The sequence below is a fragment of the Xyrauchen texanus genome, chromosome 45, assembly GCF_025860055.1.
Source record: "Xyrauchen texanus isolate HMW12.3.18 chromosome 45, RBS_HiC_50CHRs, whole genome shotgun sequence".
Taxonomy (NCBI): domain Eukaryota; kingdom Metazoa; phylum Chordata; class Actinopteri; order Cypriniformes; family Catostomidae; genus Xyrauchen; species Xyrauchen texanus.
The window spans coordinates 26,671,523-26,683,865 of NC_068320.1; the positions used below are offsets into that span (position 1 = coordinate 26,671,523).

Here is a 12,343-nt window from a genome sequence, read left to right on the forward strand (position 1 = left end):
GCTGGAAATTATAGGCCGATAGCTCTGACGTCTAACCTTTGTAAAATAATGGAAAAATGATCGTTAATCGACTTTATTACGTGTTAGAAAGCAAAGAATTAACAGCTCCTTATCAGTATGGTTTTCGACCAGGTAGATCCACCCTAGACGCACTAATAAGATTAGAAACTGATGTTAAAAAGGCTCTAGCAATGAAAGAGGTGTTAGTGGCAGTATACTTTGACATTGAAAAAGCATACTGTAATATCCTTTGGTGATCATACATGAGGAGACAGGTAGATAAATTAATGGGAATCTTTATTAACATATGCAGAGCGGACAACGTGCCTCTTGACATCAGCTCAGCAGATAACAGACTAACACACCCCCTCTCTATGCCCGTGCATCCAGAGGTCACCCATATGCAAACCCATGCCGCCCTCTACTGGACAACCTTGACTATAGCATCCCATTTACTACATCCCCTTTTCCCAGATAACACTAGCTTCCAATAGTTATTTACATTACTCTTTACAATATATCACGTTTATAACTTTTGTAAATTTTACCCAGTTGTAATATGTAAGAAAACCACACAAAACCATAACATGTGTGCATTTACAACATAACTAGGGACTTTGGGTGGACTACCTCCGTCCCAGTGAGTTCCAGGACGCATTCTTGCCCTGTGGCTGGGGAACTCCCTTCTAACTACTCATAATCCTGTAAGTATCTCGGAGTCTTCTTCTGTCTCGTCGACCTCCTTAACTCTACATTGTCTTTCACCACAGGATTTTCTGACCTTAACACCTCTTTGGTCGTTTCCTCTGTCTGCTCCACATTAGTGTCTTTGGAGAATGTGACACCCACGATTGATGTTAACTCTTCCCCCTCTTTCCTAGATGTTTCCTCCAACACCAGAGTTTCCCCTAAAGGCCCAACATGTCTGTTCCTCACTTGATCTATGTGCCTGCGCACTATCTGGCCATTTCCAAGTGCAACCGTACAAGACACCGGTCCCTTCTGTTTCTGAACTGTCCCAGGAACCCAGATAGGCCCTGATCCAAAGTTCTTAGTGTACACTTGGTCACCTTCAGTCACCTGTCTCTTCCTAGCATGTCGATCATGGTAAAATTTTTGCTTCATCTGTTTTTCCTGCACTTGACTTTTAAAATCAGGATGGATGAGATCCAAGGTAGACCTTAGCTTTCTTCCACACAACAGTTCCAGCAGGAGATTTCCCAGTAGTCGACTGTGGTGTGACCCTGTAACTGAACAATGCTCTAGCAAGCTTTGTCTCAATGGAATCTCCTGTGCTCTTCTTCATCAGACTTTTGAACGTTTGCACCGCCGTTCAGCCAATCCATTAGAAGCTGCGTGATACGGTGCTGTGGTGATGTGTTTGATGCCATTTCGGTCATAAACTCTTGGAACTCTGCACTTGTGAAACTGCTGCCATTATCCGACACCACCATTTCAGGTATCCCATGTTGGCTAAAACTTTGTCTCAGGCATTGAATGGTTACAGTAGAGGTAGACTTATGTAACGGGTACACATCTAGCCATTTAGAGTAGGCATCCACTAAGATTAAGAACATTCTCCCTAACCACGGACCAGCATAATCAATGTGGATTCTTCTCCATGGCAGGTTTGGCATCTCCCATGGATGTAAAGGTGCACAGGGGAGAATTTCTATTCTCTTGACATGTGGCACAAGTTTTTACCATGCCTTCTATTTCCGTGTCCATCTGTGGCCACCACATGTAACTTCGTGCCAAACCTTTCATTCTGGTTATTCCAGGGTGATTGATGTGTAATTGTTTCAATAAATCTGCGTGCCCGGCGGGGAACCACCACGCCGCTCCCCACAGAACACAGCCTCCCTGTACAATAAGTTCATCTCGTTTTTTAGTATATGCTCCAAAAACGGACTCGTCCATTCTCTTTGGCCATCCTCTGAGCACATACTCTCTCACTCGAAGTTAAAACTGCATCTTTGTCTGTCCATTTTCTCACTTGTTCTGCTTTGACAAGGGGCACATCATTTTCTTCAAGCAGAAGTACTCTTTCTTCCTCCGCTTGAGTCTCTATACCTTTCTCCGTTAAAGGCAGTCTGCTTAATCCATCAGCATTTTGATGTTCCTTGCCAGCTTTGTATACAATGGTGTATTCATATCCACACAGTGTCACAGCCCATCTCTGTATACGTGGCGATGCCATTTGTGGCACTTCTCGCAGTTCATTAAATAATGAAATCAACGGTTTGTGATCCGTTACAATAGTGAACTGCCTCCCATACAAATATGTGTGGAATTTCTTTACTCCAAAAATGACAGCTAGACCTTCCTTCTCTAATTGAGAGTAATTCTTCTCAGCTGCATTCAGTGTTCGTGACACAAATCCGATCGGCCGCTCTGTGCCGTCCTCCATCCTGTGCGACAACACGGCTCCAACCCCGTATGGAGAAGCGTCACAAGCCAGAATGATCGGTTTCTTTATGTCATAATGCACTAGAATGGCTGAGGACTGCAGAAGATTTTTGACTTCGCAAGGCTTCTTTTTATTCAGAGCCCCATGCCCATTTTGTCTCCTTCCTCAACAGTGCATGTAATGGTGCTAACAAAGTGGATAGACTAGGCAGGAACTTATGATAATAGTTCAACAGGCCTAAATAAGCCTTCAGCTCACTCACAGACTGCGGTGTGGGGTCTTCCTGGATCGCTTTGACTTTTTCTACGACTGGATGCACACCTGCGGCACTGATTTTGTGGCCAAGAAATACCACCTCCTCTCCCAGGAACTCACACTTGCTGCGTTTCAATCTCAGCCCACTTCTTTCTAGCCGAGACAATACCGCTTCCAGGGTTCTCAGATGTTCTTCCTCACTTGTCCCTGTGACTAAAATGTCATCCAAATAAACTGTGACGTGTGGCATGTTTTGCAAGATTCCTTCCATAGTGCGTTGGAAGATGGCTGGGCTCGACGCTACTCCGAATGGTAGCCTACAGTAAGTGTACAGTCCTTTGTGTGTATTGATAGTGACATATTTCTTGGCACTTTTGTCAAGCATGATCTGCTGATACGCGTGGCTCATGTCCAGCTTTGAGAATTTCTGCCCTCCAGCTAACTGTGCAAACAAATCGTCCACTTTAGGAATAGGATATTGTTCCACACTGGATGCTCTGTTTACTGTGAGTTTATAATCCCCACAAATTCGAATTGAGCCATCTGGCTTCTTCACAGGTACAATGGGTGCTGCCCATTCTGAAAACTGTACTGGTTCTATAATTTTCTCTTCCACCAGTCTTTGAAGCTCTGCTTCCACCAGGGTTTTACTGCAAAGGGTAAACGTCGAGGCTTATAGAATCGTGGCTGTGCTTCGGGTTAACATGAATGTTCAGCTGTGGTGCCTTTAAGCTGTCCCAGCTCTTCTTTGAACACTTCAGTGTGCCGGTCTAAAACTTCAGACAATTTTAGCGCTGGAGTCGTTGTTACTTTATTTACCAGCTGTGGCAGCAGCCCTAAGTCTTTTAGCCAGCCCCGGCCCAACAAATTTGGCCCTGCCCCTTCTACTACGACCATTGCCAGTTTTTTTTCTACTTCCTGGCATGTCACTCTTCCTGTGACTTGTCCCAGCACCCCCATCTTCTCACCTGTATATGTCTTCAAGTTCAATTTGCATGATCTCCACTTGGGCATGTCTGTTCTTTTCCATATATTGCTCCTTACTGATGATTGTGACACCACATCCTGTGTCCACTTCAAACTCCACTTCCATGCCATTCACCTTTAACTTTTGTGTGATAGGGGCCACTTTAGGTAGGTTTTGTGATACACTGTAAATTGTATTGATATCACTTGCATCCTCTTCCTCACTCACTTCCTCCTCTTTGACTAAATGTGACCTCCTACCTTTCTCTTTTTCCTTTCTCTCCACTCTTTGGCCTTTGAATGGTGCTTTCTGAAAACTAGCCCCAGCTTGCTTCGACTTGCATGCTCGTTTTATGTGTCCACGCTTCCCACATTTATGACAGAGTGCATTCACAAACCTGCATTCCTCGGGCGCATGATTTCCTTTGCATCTATAACACACAAAGTCTCTTTCCGGGCCGTTCCTTTCCGCCGAGTACACTTTATGCACCGGTGTTTGTCCTTTCAGCATCCTCGTTGCTTGCGCTGTCTCATCTGTTAACATTCCTTGTAAATCTTTTACATTTTTGTTTGCCGATTCCATTGCTTGACAGATATCAAATGCTTTCTCAAAGTTTAAGTCCACTTCTGACAATAGCCGTCGCTGCATCCTGTCATCATTCACTCCACACACGAGTCTGTCTCGCAGCATTTGCGAAAGTGTTGCCCCGTACTCACAACTTTTGATTGTCAGCCACAAAGTCAGCAACAGTCTCTCCATTCTTCCGTGTGCGTGAATTAAACTTATATCTTTGCACAATTTCACTCTGCTTTGGATTATAATGGGCTTTGAGCACGTTTATCAACTCCTCATATGTTTTTTCCCCTGGAGTCATGGGACACAGTAAACTTCTCAACAAACTATAAGTGGCTGCACCTACCCCACTTAATAGCACAGCTTTCTTTTTGTCAGCGTCGGTTATCTCATTTGCTTGAAAGAAAAAGTCCAACATTTCACTGTATTCCTCCCATAATTGTGTCTCACCGTCAAAAGGGCTCACCGTTCCTAACAGCGCTGCCATCGTGTTTATCCACAATCTGCTCTTCTCTGCACGCGGTCAGCACTCCGTGTACACTTTTCAGCCTGGTTCTTTAGTGCCTTTTTATCCTCGTCGCCAATTATGTAATATCCTTTGGTGATCATACATGAGGAGACAGGTAGATAAATTAATGGGAATCTTTATTAACATATGCAGAGCGGACAACGTGCCTCTTGACATCAGCTCAGCAGATAACAGACTAACACACCCCCTCTCTATGCCCGTGCATCCAGAGGTCACCCATATGCAAACCCATGCCGCCCTCTACTGGACAACCTTGACTATAGCATCCCATTTACTACACATACGATATGATGTGGAGAGAAGGATTGCTATTAAAGTTGCAAAGAATTGGAATTGAAGGAAGATTTTATAATTGGGTTTTAAGTTTCTTATTTGGACGTTCGATTCAAGTCAAGGAAACGTCATCAGTTCAGACATCTGGATTAACAAAAAACTAGAGTTCAACAAAATACACAGAATACAGAAGATTGAACATTAATGCTGCAATACACAATATAAACACGGTCATCTGAAAATAAGTCATTTTGAAAAGAAATAATATGCAAATGTTTCCTCTTATTGTTTGTGAATATTTGTATTATAATGATGAGACTGCTGTTGTTTTAAATGCTCCTCGACACTTCTCATGTGTGAATCGAAAGTCTTGAGTTTCTTCATTTGTGAGTAAAAGAGGAAGTTGTAATAAATATAATATCAGTGAAGACGTTTGTCATGTTCACACTCAAACATCATCAGTGATACAGAAGAACACTTGATCTCTCAGGAAATACAACAGTCTTCTCTGGTAAGTCATTTTATATGTTCGTACACATTTACTTCCGTGACGTTTCATATTTTCAGAACATAATGAAGCATGTTTTGATTGTTGATATTTCTCAGATCAAATCAAATTATTCCCAGTGATTTATTCTTGTGACTTCCTGAATTCTTTATCTTGACGCTTATTAACTTATGTCAAATATTTTAAGGACTTCAGAGACTATATATAAATGTACAGTATATCAACAATATGTTTCAATTCTTCTTGCAGGCAAAAGGAAATAATTCAGATTCATTTTCATTTGAATATTTAAGGTTGAACAAACATTAAAGATGGAAACAGCTGTGAAGTTCATTCTCATTGGATGTCTGATAAAAGGTCGTCTCATTCTTATTAGTTATTCATATTTTCAATAAAATGAATTAATAGTTTGAAAGCAGATACAGATACAAAAGCAGTTTCAGATATTAACTTTTCATTTGATTTTTGTGTGTGATTAAAGATTAATTAGCACTAATTTGAATCATCAAACCTCTTCTTTATGTAAACTCAGTTTGCCGTTAGTTTATGTATTCATTCATATGTTTGTGTTTTGTGTTGTGTAGATGTTTTGTGTGACTTCAGTATCAATCTGCCAGAGAGGATAGAAGCTCTAGAAGGATCCTGTGTTTTCATACCCTGCACTTTTGATATCGGCCAATATTATCAATATTATCAATATGACCTCACTGATGCAACACCTAATATGGTATAAATATGTATATTATAATTCAGATTATGTAGTGTTTGACTCCAGAAGTCCCAGTACAGGATATCTCAAAGGGGACATTTTTGGCAAACCAGCAGACAAAAACTGCACCACCCGCTTTGATGATGTCAGACTGAATGACAGCGGTGAATATTACTTCAGAATTGAAGGCAGAAATAATCTGAAATATAACTATATATAAAAAGTTGACATTAATGTCACAGGTGAGTGTCGTATTGTTATCTACAGTATATTAGACTGTATACTGTATGCAGAAGTGTTATATTGCACTAAACAGTGACTCTAAAAAGAGTTTAATAACATCCAATAAAGTTAAGACATAGAGATTGATCATGTTGATGAATCAATTGAATGACTATAGATTTAAATGAAGCATCAAAGCTGAATTTGGAGACATTATTTACTGCAAAGTAACTTACTGTAATTGTATTCTGCACAAAAATGCTCCGATCATTCTGGATGACACTATTGATATAGTTTGATTTGAAATGAAAAGTGAATCTGAACCTGTATAAGAGCAATTCAGTTTTATTAATGGATGTAATATTGATATAATTTCACTTGTGTTTCAGCTGCCTCCATCTAAACCCACAGTGCAGTTGAATGCTGATCAGAAGAAGGTGATGGAGGACAGTTCTGTGAGTCTGCGCTGCTCTGCTAACATCTACTGCCCCTTTAATCCACCAACTCTCACATGGAGCTCCTCCTCTAACACACTCATCCTCAATGACCAGCAACATCAGGACCAAACGAAACTCATCTCTGATCTGAACTTCAATATAACTCATCTTCATCATGGAGTCAATTTCACCTGCACTATAAAATACCAGCTGAAGGACCAGATCAAAACAGAACAGGCGCCCCAGTACACTACATGTTCAGTGTAAGACAGGAATATTTGTTCTGTACTGATATTCCTCAGACATTCTGGTTCGGGTTTGTTCTAAACTCGAGATCGATTAAACAGTAAATGCTCTAACAATGTGTCAATGAGAGATTCGACAAAACTAAATAAATACTGGGACAATTAATTCAGTCTCGAAACACTTAATGTGAAACTCTTTTCAAACTTATAATAGTGTCACAAAACATTTACAGAGAAACAAACGCTCAAATCTAAACTTACCTCAAACTTTAACTCTGTTCTTCTGCTGCCTTGCAGTCAGTGTTGTTTTCTTCTGGAAATACAAATGTCGCCTTGTTCAAGTACAAATCATATCACTTTAAATAATATTGTAGACTGAATTCGTTTTTCTCCCTCAGATTCCCCTAAAAACACATCAGTGACTGTAAATCCGTCTGGTTCTGTGTTGGAGGGTCGTTCAGTGACGCTGACCTGCATCAGTGATGGAAACCCAGATGTGAGTTACAGCTGGTACAGAGACACTGAAGAACACCTGAAACACCTGCAGACTGAACAAAATCTCACCATCAATAAAACCGACCCGACACACAGTGGCCGATACTACTGTAGAGCTCAGAATCAATACGGCACCCAAAACTCATCTGTACTTCTGGACATTCAGTGTGAGTATTCAGAGTTTATATTTCCTCATTTTCAGCTATTAAAATTAATGATCAACTTTTATAATATAGTCTCCATTAAATGTTACACAACTGTGATTATTTCTATAGTTACGTTTGGAATCTAAAATAAGCGCTGTGACCTATACAGTATATATTTAAACTGGAATGCCTACATCATGAATCTTCATACTTAATACTGATTTTTCATTTGTTAATTCTGTTTTTCAGCCTCCATCAATCCTCCAACCAGTTATTTCTGTCTACGTCCCGATCACAATTAAAGTTTCCAGGTGATCACATCTGTCTCTGGACGGAGGTGATGGATTAATATTCCACGGGACATTAAAATCCTCCTCAATATTTAATACATTTATATCCTGTATCCAAAATAATCTTTTTAAGTCTGTGTAAACTGTTATCTTATGTTGTTTCAATGTTTTTTACATTTCATGTTTTTTGTATATTTTGATGTATTATGTTGGTTGGAAATCTTTTTGCAGCTCTTTGATCAATATTTGTTGTTTTTAAATGTGCTTTATAAATAAATTTGACTGGAGTGTTAAATTCAAGAACCAATTCTGTTAATACCTTTTTAAGAGACAGAACAGTAAACACTATTATTAAACAACAACAACATTAAAAGGGACTCCAGCATATCTAGAGACCAGACACCATTTATCTGAAAACTATTTTCAAAGTCAATCAAAAACACTAGCGGTCACTGAAACCAAATAAACTAAATGGAAACTAAATAAATATGAAGCAAAGACTCACCATAGAAACTATCTCACATGCAGAACATCAGACAGGAACTAGAACACAATGGTAGTTAGACACAAACTAATCACATTAAATAAGGTGCAAACAATTATGGCAGGACAGGAAACAGGAGGACACAATAAAGTCCTTATTGGAACAAGTCAGTTCACTTGGTGGTCAACTCCTCAGACAGCTATTTTCTAAGCATATAAATACAGCTACTAACTATTATGTTTCAATAATATATTTCATATCAGTATTTCAAACTGACAAATAAATTAAACTAAACAGGTGATGCTTCTATCAAAAAGATGGTTATCTTGATTTCCAGTCCTACAGCTGCCATACATTGTGATTTCTCAAAATTCATTCAAAAATACAAATATACAGAAACAGTGACCCCAGTGGTCACTCCAGCACATTACAGGCAGGTGCTGTTAAACTTCTCCAGACCAGTGGTGTAGCTAAGGGTGGGCTGGGACCCCCCAAATTAGACCCAGGCCCACCTTCAATATTAGAGATTATTATTTGAATTCAAATATAGGTTTATAAAATAGAAAAATCTGAAAGTGTAAAATAATGAAAATTTTTGGCCAAAAACTTGCCCCATCCATTTTAATTGAGGCCCACCCAAAATAATTTTCTGGCTATACCCTTGCTCCAGACTCTCTTTCATCATCTCTGTTGTGTCCCTCACATGTGTGACCTCATTGCTGCTTTATACAGTGCATCCGAAAGTATTCACAGCGCTTCAATTTTTCCACAATTTGTTATTCCAATAACAGCCTTATTCCAAAATGGATTATATTCATTATTTTACTCTAAACTCTACAAACAATACCCCTTGAAAGAAGTTTGTTTAAAATCTTTGCAAATGTATTAAAAAAAAAAATCACTGTAAAGCAGTCAATGGAAAGGAGGAGGCGAGAACTGGCTTGACGATATAAATCATATTTTTAATGATAAACTTAAAAGACAAACACACACACACACACACACACACACACACACACATGCACATGCACACACACGCACACGCACATGCACATGCACACACGCACACGCACACGCACGCACACACGACGGGCATGTCCGTAAAATATCTCTCTCCCGCACAATCCTCCGCAGTCGGCCTTTATCCCTCTCGGAGGCTTGATTAGCCTGATAAGGGACCGGGTGTGTATAATCACGACCCGGCCCTGCCCTCCACCCTGCCACAATCACATGTACATAACGATTCACAGCCTTTGCCATGACACTCAAAATTGAGCTCAGGTGCTTCCTGTTTCCACTGATCATCCTTGAGATGTTTCTACAACTTCATTGGAATCCACCTGTGGTAAATTCAGTTGATTGGACATGATTTGGAAAGGCACACACCTCTCTATATAAGGTCCCACAGTTAACAGTGCGTGTCAGAGTCCTGGCGCATAGAATAGGTCGAGCTTTTGGAGGCGGGTTAGCATCAACTGAGCTGAGACTGGAGAAGATGGATGCAGGTAGTATGATGATGAAGATGATTCTTCAGTAATTGATAGTGGGGATGGTCACAGATTACTGATGCATCAAACAAAAGGAAAAATAGAGATTCTGAGTCAGGTGACAACATTACAAGAGTAGTAGGAATAAACAAAACAAGGAAAATGGAGGTAGAATACAAAGTAATGGTTGCATTTTCTGGAACAGTCGAAAACATCAATAATCCAATGAAACTTACAAAAATAATCAAAAAATCAATTGGAAATATTAAATCAGCAAGGTATCTATCAAACAACCGTGTCCTCCTTTTTTGTGTTGACAAAAAGCAACAAGAGATTGCATTGATGATCAAAGAGCTAGGAGGTAAAGCAGTCAAATGTTATGTACCGGGTGATCATGGGGGTGCCTGTATCTTTATCTAATGAGGTTTTAAAGGCACAGATTACAAACGACATGGTGACAGAAGTGAAGCGTCTGCTTTCCAGTAGAAATGGTAAAAAGAAAGTAGTACTACTGTTGTACCAACTTTCAATTGTAAAAATTACCGGAACGTATTAAGATCGGATATATGTGCTATACGGTCCGGCCGTTTGTGAGACCAGCATTGAGATGTTTTAATTGCCAAAGATTGGGTCATGTGGCAACAGTATGTAAGGGGAAAAAAGATGCTGCAAATGTGGCGGAGAACATGATTATGGGCAATGTGGAGAGGGGGTTGAACCCAAATGTTGTAATTGTGGAGGACCACACAGTGCAGCGTTTCTAGGTTTTAAAGTCCAAAAACAAGCTACGGAAGCAATGAAACTCAAAACAGTACAGAATATATCATATGCTCAAGCAGTCAAGCAAGTACAAGTGACTAATGGAAATTTGAGGGAAAATAACATAACCCAGTCTAAAGATACTTGTAGTCATAAGTGTCTTGAGGATGGAAACATGCTTGTGGTAATATGAATATTTTACAGTGGAATGCCCGAAGTTTGATTGCGAATGGACAAGAATTTAAAAGATTTGTTCATCAGCTAGCAGTTTTACCTGATATTATATGTATTCAGGAAACTTGGCTTCGTCCGCAATTACATTTTAGCATTCCTGGCTACAAGTTGGTTAGAAAGGATAGAGTTGGTACAAACGGTGGAGGATGTGGGACATTTGTTAAAGAAGGGGTGGCTTTTAGAGAAATAATAATAGATGCTCCAGGGGAATGTGTGATTGTAGAGGTGTGGACACAGGGAGGGGGATTAAAGGAGGTAAACTTTTATAATCCTTGCAATCAGTTAATATTAGATGATCTAAATACAATAAGAGTCAAGGCTGGGGACAATTTGATATGGTGTGGGGATTTTAATGCACATAATTCACTTTGGGGAAGTTTATGCACAGATAATAATGGAAGGATAGTTTATGAAGAGTTTATGGAGGAATATGCTTTAGTGTGTTTAAATACTGGGGAGGGTACTAGATACAATATAAGGGATTCATCAACTTCTTGTATAGATCTAACAATAGTCTCTGGAGCTATAGCTTTAGAATGTCAACGGGAAGTTCTAGAGCAATCAATATTGGGAAGTGATCACTTTCCAATAACATGTGATGTTGGATTGGAAATTTATCAACAAAATAAAATAATGCACAATAGATGGAGGTTTGATAAAGCTGATTGGGATAAATGTAACAGTTTTTGTATTGATGGAATGGAGAATTTTAGCTTAGAAGATGATATAGACTTGTGTTCTGTCAGATTAAATGCAATTATTATAAATGCAGCTGAAGCATCCATTCCTAAATCAGAAGGTAAAGGCAGGTTGAAAATTGTTCCATGGTGGAACGATGAATGCACTAAAGCCGTTAAAGTTAGAAAAAAAGCTTTTAGAGAGCTAAAGAAAACCTTAATACCCATAACTTTAATTATATATCAGAGGAAACTGGCTCAGGCAAGGAAGATAACAAAGCAAGCTAAAAGAAGTATTGGCAATCATTCTGCTCCACAATAGGAAGGAAACCCAACTAGGAGAAGTAAGGTGTGTCCTTAAAAAGATGGTTGGTGTTTATAGAACTCCGAATATTCCAGTCATAGGAGATGAAGGGAAAACAGCAGTGACGCAAGAAGATAAAGCGGAAATGTTAGCTTCCACCTTTCAAATGGCACACAGTTCAGATAACCTAGGAATAAATTATAAGAGAAGGAAGAAAGAAGAAATTTTAAAGCAACATCAAGATATTTATAAAAAAAAAACCTGATAGTCAAACAGCTTTGGATGCTGCCTTTAATATGTGGGAACTTAAAGAGTATTAATGAAGGTTAGAAGTACTGC

The 12,343-nt window shown here is 39.4% G+C and overlaps 1 protein-coding gene and 1 long non-coding RNA gene across 3 annotated transcripts in view; one reads left to right on the forward strand and one right to left on the reverse strand.

Moving 5' to 3' along the window:
- LOC127637236 (B-cell receptor CD22-like) overlaps positions 1-12,343 on the reverse strand; it is a 157,510-nt gene that overhangs the window by 10,323 nt on the left and 134,844 nt on the right. The window lies entirely within an intron of this gene.
- On the forward strand, positions 5,443-6,192 carry LOC127637239 (uncharacterized). 2 transcript variants are annotated; one of them, XR_007969694.1, is made up of 3 exons: positions 5,443-5,518; positions 5,809-5,872; positions 6,100-6,192. It is a non-coding gene; the product is annotated as an uncharacterized LOC127637239 (long non-coding RNA). The 2 variants fall into 2 exon arrangements; XR_007969695.1 differs by having other exon boundaries at positions 5,479-5,518; positions 5,765-5,872.